The 16,311-nt window shown below is 45.6% G+C and overlaps 2 protein-coding genes across 6 annotated transcripts in view; one reads left to right on the forward strand and one right to left on the reverse strand.

Annotated features, from left to right (window-relative positions):
• Positions 1 to 16,311, reverse strand: part of FAM217B (family with sequence similarity 217 member B) — a 39,812-nt gene that overhangs the window by 22,166 nt on the left and 1,335 nt on the right. For 3 of the 5 annotated variants that reach the window (XR_011847745.1, XM_072111000.1, XM_072111001.1), the window contains exon 2: positions 1,465 to 1,565. The exons of the other annotated variants lie outside the window; for them this stretch is intronic. The gene's annotated coding sequence lies outside the window, so the exon portion shown is untranslated. The remainder of the gene's footprint in view (positions 1 to 1,464; positions 1,566 to 16,311) is intronic. 5 annotated transcript variants of the gene reach the window in all.
• The window catches only part of SYCP2 (synaptonemal complex protein 2), a 152,008-nt gene that overhangs the window by 7,810 nt on the left and 127,887 nt on the right, over positions 1 to 16,311 (forward strand). The gene's annotated exons all lie outside the window — the stretch shown is intronic.

The following is a 16,311-nucleotide window of genomic DNA, read 5'->3' on the forward strand; positions in this document are numbered from 1 at the left end:
GCTAGAAATGAGCACATCATGCTGAAAATCTACCATCAGTTGAACTGATGGTAGATGTCCTTTAATAAAGTATATTGCAAACTATGATCACCTGAACTACTAATTTATGCAATTTTATCAAAAGTTTAGAACATCTGGAGCCATAAAGTGGTTATGAAGTCTTACATATTTTAAGTTCTAACATTTTAAGCTCAATGCCAAGTATTTCATCCAGGAGTACGTGCTACATTTGATATTAGTCACACTACTTCTGATGCACATAATGATCAGTTTGGTTGGACCTTTTTATCTACTTCTCTGTTACTGTTCATTTTTGTAATTTTACATTTTATGTATCATAGTCATTTGAATATTTCAAAGGTGACAGTAAATCAGATGTAAATTTCTTGTGAAATAAATTTCTATGTACAATTCTTCTGGGCTGTTATTTCTGCTTTCACCAAAAATGTATGGCAGGGAGGGTCTGGTAGAAATTTATTATAAGACTTCTCTGGGAAGAACATATACTGAAGTACAAGCCGAGTTTTTTAGCACAAAAAATATTATACTTTTACTATAGAAGTCTATAAAAAAATTAACTCTCTACTCATCTTTCCGATGCCCCCCGCAGGTCATCTTCTTGCTTCTGTTGCTCTGGCTGCGGGTCCCTGCGTGATGTCAGCATCCACATGATGAAGTCAGCCGCTTGCTGTGCGCACACAATGATGTTGGCAACCATGACTGACTTCATGTTGTGTCAGACGGCAGCACACGAGGTCCTAAACACGGAGCACCGGAAAAAGAAGAGGATCTGCAAGGGGCGTTGGAAAGGTGAATACAGAGTTATTTTTTTTATAGGCTTTGCATACTAGTTGCAGGGGCATGGGCAGGCTGGCTAGCTATATACTGGGGAGCGTGGGCTGGCGGGCTATATACTAGGGGGCAAGGGGCTGGCAAGCTATATACTAGGGGGCATGTGCTGGCTAACAATATACTAGGGGACATGGGTTAGCTATATACTAAGGGGCATTGGCTAGCAGGCTATATACTGAGGGGCAGGAGCAGCTGGCTATATACTAGGGAGCATTGGCTTGTCAAGCTACATGGTGGTAGGGGGCTGGCTGGTTATATACTGGGGGCAGGGGGATGGCTATATACGGGGGGGGGCATGGGCTAGTTGACTATATACTGGGGGTATAGGCTGGTTAGCCATATAATAGGGGGCAGGGGCTGGAAGGCTATATACTAGGGGGTAAGGGGGCTGGCAGGCTATATACTAGGGGGTAAGGGGCTGGCAGGCTATATACTAGGGGGCAGGGGGCTGGCTTGCTATATACTGAGGGACATGGGCTGGCTAGTTATATACTGGGGGGTATGGGACTGGTTAGCTATGTACTGGCTGGAGGCTGTGACCAATGCATTTCCCACCCTAGGCTTATACTCGAGTCAATATGTTTTCCAGTTTTTTGTGTTAAAATGAGGTACCTTGGCTTATACTCGGGTCAGCTTATACCAAGACTGATGATAAAGCTGAAAATCTTGAGGAGGAGAGACGGTTCAGGTCACTGAATACAGGTCCTAGGTTTCTGTCAACATAGTATAAGACAAAATTATAAAACACATGCACCATAAACACTCTTTGGCACAGCTGTAAATTGGGCACTGGGGACCAATTACGTGCATTTACAACCCACTTGTCTAAGTTAACACTAACATTTGGGCAGGATAGACAATCTGGCCTGTGTTTCTGTTCTGCCAAAAAGTAGAGCTATCAGGGAGATTTGGGAAACCCACAAGTCCTTTTTTATTGTATATCTAAAAAACAAGTTAACCAATTTTAGGTCCCTTACTACTGCCGTTGAAGCCCCTGTTGCACTGTAATTGGTCCAGCATTCACCTGTCCATGGATGACATTTTGAATTCAAACAGGAGTTGTTCAGGATCACAGAATTTTATTGGCAACAGGGTAAGACTCAATGAAGACCTTTCATGACCTTCACCAACCCACACCCTATGCATCTTTTAACAGTAGAGATAGTTCTACTGATTCTGTTGCAGTTGAAAATATTTCTCTAGCCCCCAAAGTTCCTGAGCAGTTAGTGTGAAAATATTTGATTTCCGAAAAGCTTTCTGATCCGGGCGATTTGGGATACTAAACCACTGGTCCATATAGCCCAATATATGGGCATCTGAAGTGACACTCCCCATGGAGCCTCTAAAAGTCACTCATCTCCGAAAAAAGATAACCCTGCTGGGGGCTGGTAGGCTGCATACTACATGGGGTCTGGCATACTGTATACTACTGGGGGCTGGCAGACTGTATACTACTTGGGGCTGGCAGACTGTATACTACATGGGGGCTGGCAGGCTGTATACTACATGGGGGCTGGCAGGCTGTATACTACATGGGGGTTGGTAGGCTGTATACTACATGGGGGCTGGTAGGCTGTATACTACATGGGGGCTGGCAGGCTGTATACTACTGGGGGCTGGCAGACTGTATACTACATGGGGGCTGGCAGGCTGTATACTACATGGGGGTTGGTAGGCTGTATACTACATGGGGGTTGGTAGACTGTATACTACATGGGGGCTGGCAGGCTGTATACTACTGGGGGCTGGCAGGCTGTAAACTACATGGGGGCTGGCAGGCTGTATACTACATGGGGGCTGGCAGGCTGTATACTACATGGGGGTTGGTAGGCTGTATACTACATGGGGGTTGGTAGACTGTATACTACATGGGGGCTGGCAGGCTGTATACTACTGGGGGCTGGCAGACTGTATACTACATGGGGGCAGGCTGGCTGTATACTAACAGGGGCTGGCAGACTGTATACTACTGGGGGCTGGCAGGCTGTAAACTACATGGGGGCTGGCAGGCTGTATACTACATGGGGGCTGGCAGGATGTAAACTACATGGGGGCTGGCAGGCTGTATACTACCAGGGGCTGGCAGGCTGTATACTACATGGGGGCAGGCTGGCTGTATACTACCAGGGGCTGGCAGGCTGTATACTACTGGGGGCTGGCAGGCTGTAAACTACATGGGGGCTGGCAGGCTGTATACTACATGGGGGCTGGCAGGATGTAAACTACATGGGGGCTGGCAGGCTGTATACTACATGGGGGCTGGCAGGCTGTAAACTACATGGGGGCTGGCAGGATGTAAACTACATGGGGGCTGGCAGGCTGTATACTGCTGTGGGCTGGCTGTATACTACTGGGGGCTGGATGGTTGTATACTACAGGGGGCTGGTGGCTGTATACTACTAGGGGCTGGCAGGCTGTATACTACTGGGAGCTGGCTGACTATATACTACTGGGGGATTGCTTGCTATATACTGGGGGGGGCTGTGACCAATGTATTTCCCACCCTCGGCTTATACTCGAGTCAATAGTTTTTCCCAGTTTTTGGTGGTAAAATTAGGGGTCTCGGCTTATACTCGAGTATATACAGTGTTTTTATAAGTACAAATATACAACTCCTATATAGTGTTAATAGACATCTATTTTTACAAGAAAATTGTTACAACGAGTTTTCTGTGCTTAAGCAGCCATTTTCCAGTGTGCTAGTTTTTACAGCTTTCACTGTGAGCTCCAGTTGAAATGCTTGCTTTAGGCTTCATGCACACTGCCGTTGCCCGCCATACCGTAGCACGGCAAGCACACGGTAGTTTTGGGGAGAGAAAGAGGGGGAGAGCTCTACTCACCCCCGCCCCTCTCCATAGGAATATATGGTGCACACCGCTGTATTCCATCAAAAGAATACAAAAGAAAAAAAACGCATCAGTTTTTGACAGGTTTTACCAATTATCTTAATTAAAACTGGTCAAAAATGGATGCCTTTTTTTAACGCATGTGGTTTTTAACAGACTGCTTAAAAACGGATCAAAAACGGGTTGAAAACGCCATGCGTGACCACAGCCTAAGTCTGTAGTTACGGATGCGTTTTTGATCAGTTTTAATTAAGATAATTGGTAAAACCTGTCAAAAACGCATGCGTTTTTTAACGGACTGCTTAAAAACGGACCAAAAAGGCCATGTGTGCCATCACCGTTTTTTTTTTTAAACTCATGCGTTTTTGTCTGTTTTTAATTACGCAAATTCGGAATACCGGACAAAAACGCATGCGTTTTCAAAAAACTGATGCATTTTTAAAAACGGATGCGGTTTTTTAATGATCTGAAAACGCACTAACTGAAAACGGCCCAAAAACAGCCTAAAAACGCCATGTGTGACATCACCCTTAGGGTCGGGTGACCAGAGAGAGGTCCAATGAGTCATTATCATATTCAGCTGTCCAATTTATTCATGAGTGGGAGGCACAGCCACACCCCCCAGTACTTGACTGACAGTCTGGTGCTGGCTCCTTTCTATACTTCCCGGTTCAGTTTCTAAAATACTCACACCAGCCCTTCTGGCACCAACAACCATGCCACGTTCAAAGGCACTCAAATCACCTTTCTTCCCCATACTGATGCTCGGTTTAAACTGCAGGAGATTGTCTTGACCATGTCTACATGCCTAAATGCACTGAGTTGCTGCCATGTGATTGGCTGATTAGAAATTAAGTGTTAAATAGCAGTTGGACAGGTGTACCTAATAAAGTGGCCGGTGAGTGTATGTAGTATAGCATATGTGACTTGTACTGCATGTGTGAAAATGTGTGTATGTAAGATGTATATGTTCAGTAATGTATATACATTATGTATGTTCAGCAATGGATGCTGTATAAATATGTACATATAAATCATGTTTGTATGTACTGCATGTGTGAGTAATTATGTGTAATAGATATTTGTGTATTTATAATTATGAGTATATAGTATGTGAGGCTAGTTGTACTACCGGTATGTATGTGTATGTGAGTATGTATCACCGTATATACTTGTGTATAAGCCGAGTTTTTCAGCACAAAAAATGTGCTGAAAAACGTCCCCTCGGCTTATACACGAGTCAATACAGCAGTCAGTCAGTAAAAATGACTTAAAAAAAAAAAACTTATATACTCACCCTCCAGTGGCCCCGATGCTCAGCGCTGCTCCCCCGATGTCCGCGCGGCTCGTCTTCAGGCTTCTGTGCCCGTCTTCTTTCTTCTGCTCGGCTCCGCCATTGATTTTCTCCCGGGCGGCGCCTAGCAAGACATCAGCAGCGGCGCGTCATACTAGGCGCCGGCCGGGAGAGAGCAATGGCGGTGCCCGGCAGAAGAAAGAAGAAGCGCGGACATCGGGGGAGCAGCGCTGCACATGGGGGCCACCGGAGGGTGAGTATATAATTTTTTTTTTTTTTAATGCTGGGGTGGCTGTATACTACACGGGGCAGGCTGTATACTACTGGGGGCAGGCTGGGCTGTATACTACACGGGGCAGGCTGGGGTGCTGTGTACTACTGGGGGCAGGCTAGGCTGGGCTGTATACTACACGGGGCAGGCTGGGTTGCTGTATACTTCTGGGGGCAGGCTATATACTACTGGGGGCAAGCTGTATACTACTGGGGGCAGGCTGAGGTGGCTGTATACTACTGGGGGCAGGCTATATACTACTGGGGGCAAGCTGTATACTACTGGGAGCAGCCTGAGGTGGCTGTATACTACTGGGGACTGGCTGTATACTACTGGGGGCAAGCTGTATACTACTGAGGGCATGCTGTATACTACTGGGGTCTGGCTGTATACTACATGGGGCTGGCTGTACACTACATGGGGGCAGGCTGTGTACTACTGGGGGCAAGCTGTGTACTACTGGGGGCAAGCTGTGTACTACTGGGGACAGGCTGTATACTACTGGGGACAGGCTGTATACTACTGGGGACAGGCAGTATACTACTGGGGGCAGGCTGTATACTACTGGGGGCAGGCTGTATACTACTGGGGGCAAGATGGGCTGGCTGTATACTACTGGGGGCAAGCTGGGCTGGCTGTATACTACTGGGAGCAGGCTGGGCTGGCTGTATACTACTGGGGGCAAGATGGGCTGGCTGTATTCTACTGGGGGCAAGATGGGCTGGCTGTATACTACTGGGGGCAAGGTGGGCTGGCTGTATACTACTGGGGGCAAGCTGGGCTGGCTGTATACTACTGGGGGGAGGCTGGGCTAGCTGTATACTACCGGGGGCTGGCTGGCTATATACACGTGGGGTCTGTGACCAATGCATTTCCCACGCTTATACTCGAATCAATAAGTTTTCCCAGTTTTTGGTGGTAAAATTAGGGGCCTCAGCTTATACTCGGGTCGGCATATACTCCAGTATATACGGTATATGTATGTATAGTAGATACATGTTTTTTTAAAAGAAACCTACAAACGCAGATCTACCTATTAAGGTAGATCGGTGGCAGGTTCCTCTAATGTATAGCCCTTTTTAGGGCTCATTCTTCATGGCCCAGAACCTTATACATTTTAATTCCCCCAATATGCCAATTTCCTAAAGAGGCTACTGGGGCTTGGAGTAGCTGGAGCTGAGGTACGCATGTGTAGAACACAGGCTGCTGGCTGCGCAGTATCGGCTCTGAAGCCGGAGCTTCTATGCATCTGAAGAACCCAGCATTGCAGATGAGTGCGCGCAGCTACCAGGAGCTGCGCGCTGAAGATGCATTGGTAGGCAGAACACAAGAGTCTACTGGGTCGTGGAGTAGCGGCTCCGTGTAGCCTCAGCTACTCCATGCCCCAGTAGCCTCTTTAGGAAATTTGCATATGTGGGGAATTAAAATGTATTAAAAATCTGGGCCACGAAAGAATAAGCAATAAAAAGGGCTATACTACTATACATTAGAGGAACCTGCCACCGGATCTACCTTAACCCTTTAAAGATCTGGCTCTTTTTTTCTTTTTAATTTACATTTTTCACTCCCCACAATCAAAAATCTATAATCTGTAACAAATTGCACCTCATAGTGACGGTATTTATTATTTCATGCCATGTGCTGGGAAGCGGGAAAAAAAATTCTAAATGCAGTGAAATTGGTGAAAAAACGCATTTGCTGCGTTTTCGTGTGGGCTTGGATTTTACAGCTTTCACTGTGTGCCCCAAATGACATGTCTACTTTATTCTTTTGGTCGGTGTAATCATGGCGATAACATATTTGTATAGGTTTTATAATGTTTTCATACATTTACAAAAATTAAAACCTCCTGTACAAAATTTTTTTTTACATTTTGCCATCTTCTGGCACTAATAAGCTTTTCATACTTGGTGTTGGCGCTGTGGGTGATGTAATTTTTTGCAACTTTTGATGAAGTTTTCAATGCTATTTTTAGGACTGTACAACCTTCTGATCACTGGCAGGGGGTGTGTCACGAAGCAGGGCGCAAAACGTGCGTTGGGGTGTCGGACAGTGTGTACTGGCAGGGTTTTCATGGCGGGTTAGTATTTCTGTGGCTGTGATATGTGTTTGAATATGTTTAAGTACATTGTACAATACAAGTATCTCCAACTGGTTTAAAGTCACACTACACTCACCGGCCACTTTATTAGGTACACCTGTCCAACTGCTCGTTAACACTTAAAGGGGTATTCCAGGAATCAGCATAATTTATATACAAATGGGTACTCAAAATATAAGCTAATGTGTAATTAGTTGTTATTTAAAATTTTGCTCCGCTTAGCAGAAAATGCTGCTGACATAGACTGTAATGAAGTATTAAAATGCTACTGGCCCTTTAATCAGTCCGTTAATTTCCTCCGCGTGGTCCGTTGCGGAGCAGACACAGGACACAATGTGATCACCACTAGGTTTGGCTGTAGTCGGTTGGTTGCAGTGCATCCTACTTTAGAGAGGGCATAAATTTTCTAAATCATAAAATCAAACTATTTAAGCTCCGTTTTGTGACTAATGGCATTGAGTATTGTTGTACTCATTTATTTATATCATCATGGGATTTTGTGCCAGACGTTCATATTCCCGGAATACACCTTTAATTTCTAATCAGCCAATCACATGGCGGCAACTCAGTGCATTTAGGCATGTAGACATGGTCAAGACAATCTCCTGCAGTTCAAACCGAGCATCAGTATGGGGAAGAAAGGTGATTTGAGTGCCTTTGAACGTGGCATGGTTGTTTGTGCCAGAAGGGCTGGTCTGAGTATTTCAGAAACTGCTGATCTACTGGGATTTTCACGCACAACCATCTCTAGGGTTTACAGAGAATGGTCCGAAAAAGAAAAAACATCCAGTTCTGTGGGCGGAAATGCCTTGTTGATGCCAGAGGTCAGAGGAGAATGGGCAGACTGGTTCAAGCTGATAGAAAGACAACAGTGACTCAAATCGCCACCCGTTACAACCAAGGTAGGCAGAAGAGCATCTCTGAACGCACAGTACGTCGAACTTTGAGGCAGATGGGCTACAGCAGCAGAAGACCACACCGGGTGCTACTCCTTTCAGCTAAGAACAGGAAACTGAGGCTACAATTTGCACAAGCTCATGGAAATTGGACAGTAGAAGATTGGAAAAATGTTGCCTGGTCTGACGAGTCTCGATTTCTGCTGCGACATTCGGATGGTAGGGTCAGAATTTGGCGTCAACAACATGAAAGCATGGATCCATCCTGCCTTGTATCAACGGTTCAGGCTGGTGGTGGTGTCGTCATGGTGTGGGGAATATTTTCTTGGCACTCTTTGGGCCCCTTGGTACCAATTGAGCATCGTTGCAACGCCACAGCCTACCTGAGTATTGTTGCTGACCATGTCCATCCCTTTATGACCACAATGTACCCAACATCTGATGGCTACTTTCAGCAGGATAATGCGCCATGTCATAAAGCTGGAATCATCTCAGACTGGTTTCTTGAACATGACAATGAGTTCACTGTACTCAAATGGCCTCCACAGTCACCAGATCTCAATCCAGTAGAGCATCTTTGGGATATGGTGGAACGGGAGATTCGCATCATGGATGTGCAGCCGACAAATCTGCGGCAACTGTGTGATGCCATCATGTCAATATGGCCCAAAATCTCTGAGGAATGCTTCCAGCACCTTGTTGAATCTATGCCACAAAGAATTGAGGCAGTTCTGAAGGCAAAAGGGGGTCTAACCCGTTACTAGCATGGGGTACCTAATAAAGTGGCCGGTGAGTGTATAGTACCTGTTACATTGGCCTGGGCACTTTTAGGCCAACAACAGCGTATATATTGTGTACCCTTCCAGTTTTCCCACACTGTCTGTATTTGTGTTTGTTTTTAGATGTCTTTTTTAACCCCTTAGCGCTCCGCGCCGTAGCTGTACTGCGCAGCTTCCCACTATTGGCGCTCAGCGCAGTACAGCTACTGCGCGAGCGCATACTATTTTAGAATTGTCACCACGTCGCGAGACGTGGTGACATCGGGCTGAAATTTGGGTGACAGAGGCAGGAGGAGTTCCTGTCTCCGTCACCCGACCAATCAAATTGGTCCCGCCCGCCGATTGCCGTGATTGGCCAGTCAAACCTGACTGGCCAATTACAGCGATTTTAGGCTAAAAAACGTGCTTTTAGCACTTTCCTCTTCCTCCAGCGGCACCATTTTGGTTTGGTATCGCTGGAGAGAGGAGAGAGCGTTACTGTGTGCACCAAAATACACTTTTACACTATAAATAGTGTTCTGATCCTTATCTGATCCCTATTGTTCCCTACAAATTCCCATCCTATCTGTTTTTTCCTGTGTCCTGTGTGTTCCCTGTGTGATCGCCTTGTGTGATCCCACGTGTCTTCCGTTTTTCCCTGTCTGTCCCTTCTGAACCCAAACGCACTTTTCAGTGCGCTGTGTTAGCGTTGTTCTGCACTGGACGCACTTTTCAGTGCGCCGTGTGAATAGCGCTGCACAGAATCTTTAGCAATCTTAGCGGTAGTTAGTTTGTCTTAGGGCAAGCTAGGTGCATTTGTAGCGCCTTTTTGCGCGGTGCACATAGGTTTTTTTTCGGTGCCTGGTAATATTTTTTTCCAGAACGCCGTAGGTGTACCCGTACATAGCTACTTTTTGTGTGTGCCATCTGTGCGGCTGGTCCGTGTGGCTTGGTGTGCATTATCTTTTTTTTTTTGTGTGCTATCTGTGCGGCTTGTCCGTGTAGTTTAGTGCGCATTATTTTTTTTGTGTGCTATCTGTGCGGCTTGTCCGTGTAGTTTAGTGCGCATTATTTTTTGTGTGTGCCATCTGTGCGGCTTGTCCGTGTAGTTTGGTGTGCATTACCTTTTTTTTTGTGTGCTATCTGTGCGGCTTGTCCGTGTAGTTTAGTGCACATTATTTTTTTTGTGTGCTATCTGTGCGGCTTGTCCGTGTAGTTTAGTGCGCATTATTTTTTGTGTGTGCCATCTGTGCGGCTTGTCCGTGTAGTTTGGTGTGCATTACCTTTTTTTTTGTGTGCTATCTGTGCGGCTTGTCCGTGTAGTTTAGTGCGCATTATTTTTTTTGTGTGCTATCTGTGCGGCTTGTCCGTGTAGTTTAGTGCGCATTATTTTTTTTGTGTGCTATCTGTGCGGCTTGTCCGTGTAGTTTAGTGCGCATTATTTTTTGTGTGCCATCTGTGCGGCTGGTCCGTGTGGTTTGGTGTGCATTATCTTTTTTTTTTGTGTGCTATCTGTGCGGCTTGTCCGTGTAGTTTAGTGCACATTATTTTTTTTGTGTGCCATCTGTGCGGCTTGTCCGTGTAGTTTGGTGCGCATTATCTTTTTTTTTTTGTGTGCTATCTGTGCGGCTTGTCCGTGTAGTTTAGTGCACATTATTTTTTGTGTGTGCCATCTGTGCGGCTTGTCCGTGTAGTTTGGTGTGCATTATATTTTTTTTTTGTGTGCCTGCTAGACGGTTTATCCGTGTAGTTTGGTGCACATTATCTAATTTTTCTTGTTCTCTATTTTTTTTTGTGTGCAATGTCTCAGAAGACGTACACCGTGTTGGAGGCATATAACATGCTTGCCTCTGACACCGAGTCAGCTAGTGGGGATGATGGTCCCTTTTACCTATCATCATCCTCCTGCTCATCTTCCAGTGACCTGGAAGGACCCCCAAGAAGGCGCCGTAGGGTTCCAGGGACTTCTGCAATTGAAGTGCCTGGGACTTCTGCAGGAGAAGTGCCTGGGACTTCTGCAGGAGAAGTGCCTGGGACTTCTGCAGGAGAAGTGCCTGGGACTTCTGCAGGAGAAGTTTCTGGGACTTCTGCAGGAGAAGCGTCTGGGGCTTCCACTGACCCCACATGGGTAGCCCCAGATAATTATACCCCTCAGGTCCCTGACTTTTTGGGCCATCCTGGCATTAACTTTGACACGACAGGGCTCAGAGCTGTAGACTTTTTTAAGTTTTTTTTTGATGAGGAGCTGCTAAATATTATTATATTTCAGACAAATCTCTACGCTGCACAACATATTGCCCAAAACCCCACGTCCTTTTATGCACAACCCTACAGGTGGACCCCTGTCACTGCAGCAGAGATGTACAAGTATTGGGGCATAATACTCCTTATGGGGATAGTAAAGAAGCCTTCAATCAGGGACTACTGGAGCACAGATATACTGTACCACACCCCCATGTTCCGCATGGCAATGAGCAGGATGCGCTTTGAAGCCATCCATAAGTTTTTGCACTACACTGACAACACACAGTGCCCACCCAGAGGTGACCCCAGTTATGATCGGTTATTTAAGGTCAGGCCCATATTAGATCATTTTAGTGCCAAGTTTGCCCAGGCATATACTCCCGCCAAACATGTAAGCATAGACAAGTCCCTAGTACAATTCAAAGGGAGACTTCAATTCCGCCAGTACCTGCCCAATAAGAGGGCAAGATATGGTGTGAAAATGTATAAGCTGTGCGAAAGTTCATCAGGGTACACATACAAGTTCAGGGTATATGAAGGGAAGGACTCCTCTATAGTGCCCCCAGAATGCCCCCCCTTCCTGGGTGTTACAGGGAAGATAGTGTGGGATTTAGTGCACCCACTGCTGGACCAGGGCTACCACCTCTACCTGGACAATTTCTACACCAGCACCACCCTGTTCAAGTGCCTCACTTCCAGAAATACTGCGGCATGCGGCACTGTACGCAGAAATCAGAGAGGTCTCCCTAAGTCGCTGCTTGGGCAAAAACTTAAAAGGCACGAAAGCAGGGCACTATGCAGCGACTCTGTATTGTGTGTTAAGTACAAGGACAAGAGAGAGGTCCTTGTATTAACCACAATACATGAGCACACCACCACCCCTGTCCCAGTACGAGGTGCCAGTGCAGAAGCCCCCAAGCCAGACTGTATTTTAGATTATAACAAATACATGGGAGGGGTGGACTTGTCTGACCAGGTGCTTCAGCCGTACAATGCCATGCGGAAGTCGAGGGTGTGGTACAAGAAGCTGGCCGTGCACATCATGCAGATGGCATTGTATAATGCTTATGTGCTGCATCGATATGCCGGCCAGAGGGGAACTTTCCTGGAATTTCAAGAGATGGTAATAAAGTACTTTCTTTTTGGAGACCAGGAAGGGGGGAGTGCTAGCACATCTGGAAGTGAGGCCACATCACGTATTGTACCAGGGCAGCACTTTCCAGGAGTAGTTCCCCAAACAGCCAGCAAGGGAAGGTCACAAAAGAGGTGCAGGGTGTGCTCCAAAAATGGCATTCGGAAGGACACCATTCATCACTGTGAGACATGCCCAGAAAAACCAGGGTTATGTATGAAAGATTGCTTCCGAATTTATCATACATCCCTGGATTTTTAGAGTACCCTGTTGTTACCCTGACGCACAGCTTATACATCATGCCGCACCTTCCCTTCTAAGCCCTGCCATGTGCCCAGCCTCTAGATTACTGTCCCGTATGCTTTACCCGGGAAAACATGCATCATGATTTTTAGGGTGTTTGTCTCCCATGGCAGCAGCTGGGCACAAAATGACATAATAGATATTTTTTACTATGCACTATCCATTTTGCACTTTTTCAGGGGTCCACCTGTGGGGTTAAAATGCTAACTATACCCCTAGATTAATTCATGGAGGGGTGTAGTTTCCAAAATAGGGTCAGTTCTTAGGGGTTTCTACTGTACTGGCCCCTATTGGCATCTACAAATCTTTCATGATGCCAAAAAGAAAAAAAAAAGTACAATGTCTGTGCTCCAACAAGTTATTCCCTTTTGAGCCCTGCCGTGTCACCATCCTACAGATTATTGCCTCCTATGGGGTATTGCCCTAACCGGGGTAACCCGCAGAATGATTTTTGATGTGTTTTTCCCCAGTGGCATGAGTTGGGCAAAATACTTTTGTCACTTCAATGGCATATTTGATAAATTGCAATACAACTGTTTCTCTGCACTACTCACTTTGTATTACATTTGAGCCAGCACCTTAGGGGTTAAAATACTCATACAAGCCTACATACATTCTTTGAGGGGTGCCCTTTCCAAAATGGGTTCACTACTTGGGCTTTCTATTGTACTGGTACCTCGGGGGTACCCCCCATTACCAATCTAGTGAAAACGAAGCTTGAAAACCTAAATTGTGCTTCTTTCTTCCTGACCCCTGCCGTGTGCCCAGCCTGTAAATTATTGGCACATGTGTGGTATTGCCGTACTCAGGACAACCCCCAGAATGATTTTTGGGGTGTTTGTCTAAAGTGGCATGGGTTGGGCACAGTATATGAGGCACAAAAATGACTTTTTTGAGATAAAAACACAATTTTTACTCTGCACCATTTACTTTGCATTCAATTTTGACCAGCGTGTTGGGGGTTAAAATGATCATACAAGCCTACATACATTCTTTGAGGGGTGCCCTTTCCAAAATGGGTTCACTACTTGGGAGTTTCTATTGTACTGGTACCTCGGGGGTACCCCCCATTACCAATCTAGTGAAAACGAAGCTTGAAAACCTAAATTGTGCTTCTTTCTTCCTGACCCCTGCCGTGTGCCCAGCCTGTAAATTATTGGCACATGTGTGGTATTGCCGTACTCAGGACAACCCCCAGAATGATTTTTGGGGTGTTTGTCTAAAGTGGCATGGGTTGGGCACAGTATATGAGGCACAAAAATGACTTTTTTGAGATAAAAACACAATTTTTACTCTGCACCATTTACTTTGCATTCAATTTTGACCAGCGTGTCGGGGGTTAAAATGCTCACCACAACCACCGATAAATTCTTTGAGGGGTCTAGTTTCCGTAATGGTATCATTTATTGGGGGTTTCTATTGCACTGGCACCTCACGGGCCCTGCCAACATGACATGGCACTCCAAATCCAAACGTGTGAAAACGGAGCTGGAAAATCAAAATTTCACTCCTTCCGTTCTCATCCCTTCTGTGTGCCCAGCCTGTAAATTATTGGCACATGTGTGGTATTGCCGTACTCGGGACAACCCGCAGAATGATTTTTGGGGTGTTTGTCTGAAGTGGCATGGGTTGGGCACAGTATATGAGGCACTAAAATGACATTTTTGAGATAAAAACGCAATTTTTACTCTGCACCATTTACTTTGCATTCAATTTTGACCAGCGTGTCGGGGGTTAAAATGCTCACCACAACCACCGATAAATTCTTTGAGGGGTCTAGTTTCCGTAATGGTATCATTTATTGGGGGTTTCTATTGCACTGGCACCTCACGGGCCCTGCCAACATGACATGGCACTCCAAATCCAAACATGTGAAAACGGAGCTGGAAAATCAAAATTTCATTCCTTCCGTTCTCATCCCTTCTGTGTGCCCAGTCTGTAAATTATTGGCACATGTGTGGTATTGCTGTACTCGGGACAACCTGCAGAATGATTTTTGGGGTGTTTGTCTAAAGTGGCACGGGTTGGGCACAGTATATGAGGCACTAAAATGACATTTTTGAGATAAAAACGCAATTTTTACTCTGCACCATTTGCTTTGCATTTAATTTTGACCAGCGTGTCGGGGGTTAAAATGCTCACCACAACCACCGATAAATTCTTTGAGGGGTCTAGTTTCCGTAATGGTATCATTTATTGGGGGTTTCTATTGCACTGGCACCTCACGGGCCCTGCCAACATGACATGGCACTCCAAATCCAAACATGTGAAAACGGAGCTGGAAAATCAAAATTTCATTCCTTCCGTTCTCATCCCTTCTGTGTGCCCAGTCTGTAAATTATTGGCACATGTGTGGTATTGCTGTACTCGGGACAACCTGCAGAATGATTTTTGGGGTGTTTGTCTAAAGTGGCACGGGTTGGGCACAGTATATGAGGCACTAAAATGACATTTTTGAGATAAAAACGCAATTTTTACTCTGCACCATTTGCTTTGCATTTAATTTTGACCAGCGTGTCGGGGGTTAAAATGCTCACCACAACCACCGATAAATTCTTTGAGGGGTCTAGTTTCCGTAATGGTATCATTTATTGGGGGTTTCTATTGCACTGGCACCTCACGGGCCCTGCCAACATGACATGGCACTCCAAATCCAAACATGTGAAAACGGAGCTGGAAAATCAAAATTTCATTCCTTCCGTTCTCATCCCTTCTGTGTGCCCAGTCTGTAAATTATTGGCACATGTGTGGTATTGCTGTACTCGGGACAACCTGCAGAATGATTTTTGGGGTGTTTGTCTAAAGTGGCACGGGTTGGGCACATTATATGAGGCACTAAAATGACATTTTTGAGATAAAAACACAATTTTTACTCTGCACCATTTGCTTTGCATTTAATTTTGACCAGCGTGTTGGGGGTTAAAATGCTCACCACAACCACCGATAAATTCTTTGAGGGGTCTAGTTTCCGTAATGGTATCATTTATTGGGGGTTTCTATTGCACTGGCACCTCACGGGCCCTGCCAACATGACATGGCACTCCAAATCCAAACATGTGAAAACGGAGCTGGAAAATCAAAATTTCATTCCTTCCGTTCTCATCCCTTCTGTGTGCCCAGTCTGTAAATTATTGGCACATGTGTGGTATTGCTGTACTCGGGACAACCTGCAGAATGATTTTTGGGGTGTTTGTCTAAAGTGGCACGGGTTGGGCACAGTATATGAGGCACTAAAATGACATTTTTGAGATAAAAACACAATTTTTACTCTGCACCATTTACTTTGCATTCAATTTTGACCAGCGTGTCGGGGGTTAAAATGCTCACCACAACCACCGATAAATTCTTTGAGGGGTCTAGTTTCCGAAATGGTGACATTTTGGGGGGTTTTCTATTGTACTTTTACTTCAGGGGCTCTTCAATTACACTGTGGCACCACAAAATATTTGCAGCCAAATTGGCCTTCCAAATTCCCGGTATCGCTAACTCTGTTCTGGGAAACAGCAGCTGACATCCACATGTCTGGTATTGCCGTACTCGGAAGAAGCAGGGCAAGAAATTAGGAATATATATTTACCTCAAATTCCTTCTGAATGTATCCGTTTTAGGGCTAA

The sequence above is a fragment of the Engystomops pustulosus genome, chromosome 6 (assembly GCF_040894005.1).
Source record: "Engystomops pustulosus chromosome 6, aEngPut4.maternal, whole genome shotgun sequence".
Taxonomy (NCBI): domain Eukaryota; kingdom Metazoa; phylum Chordata; class Amphibia; order Anura; family Leptodactylidae; genus Engystomops; species Engystomops pustulosus.